At 40.7% G+C, this 878-nt stretch overlaps 1 protein-coding gene across 1 annotated transcript in view; it reads right to left on the bottom strand.

The window, feature by feature from the left end:
* The window catches only part of LOC119587030 (zinc/cadmium resistance protein-like), a gene marked incomplete in the record, with an annotated part of 14,269 nt that overhangs the window by 12,717 nt on the left and 674 nt on the right, over nt 1-878 (bottom strand).

Below are 878 nucleotides of genomic sequence, written 5' to 3'. Positions count from 1 at the left end.
TATGGATGGGTCTCATTAAAAGAGACGAGAATTATTATCGTGGGTAGTTACAACAGAATACACAATAGGTAGGCCTACGTAGAATGTAAAGGGTTCAAAACAATCAGAATACCACTCACAATTACGATAGAGTCTCGAGAATACTGGATGGTTTTCCTCATTCGAAAAAGCAATCTGATCCACATGGGTTCTCAATCGATCACAGCATTCTCCAAAAACTGCAATAGATATATCAAGCCCGCAGACACTAAGCTTCCACGCATGTCACAGGACAAATCACAATCATGCAATTTCAACAAATCTTATCGACAGCACGGCATAACAACGCACGCGAACAGTACCTCTAACAGTCATTATTCCAACAAATTATCACAGGAAAAATATTCATATGTTCCGACAATGGATTTCACATCAAATCTGCCGAACAACAGGGCGAAATATCCCAAAATCTTTAGTTACTCCGTAATCATATTCAGCAGTTAACAAGAAAATCATTTTGCAAAGGACAAGGAACACAAGATTGATCAAATCACCGTGATTTTAATATCACCAAAGTCAAGATTTCTCACACCGCACACATAAACAACAGACGACCTTTGCGAAGCGCAACGAAACAAGACCTTCATAATATTCACTGTAATACACCTAAAGAGATCCCACACGCACACATAATAAACAGACGTAAGTCACGAACAGCCTTCATGCATTCTGCGAGCTGTAATACACGAATGTCTGAACGCACGCGCACACACACGAAACTATGATTTCCGGTACACGACTTTCTCTAATGAGAAAAAGTGGATTGTACCCAGCGTGTGAAGGCAAATGCATCTCCATCTTCACGGTGTACATGATGCATGCGGGAAATGCGTGCTACT

Source organism: Penaeus monodon, chromosome 22 (genome assembly GCF_015228065.2).
Source record: "Penaeus monodon isolate SGIC_2016 chromosome 22, NSTDA_Pmon_1, whole genome shotgun sequence".
Lineage (NCBI taxonomy): Eukaryota > Metazoa > Arthropoda > Malacostraca > Decapoda > Penaeidae > Penaeus > Penaeus monodon.
Note: the sequence above shows the minus strand (reverse complement) of the source record. Positions and strands in the feature narration are given on the sequence as shown.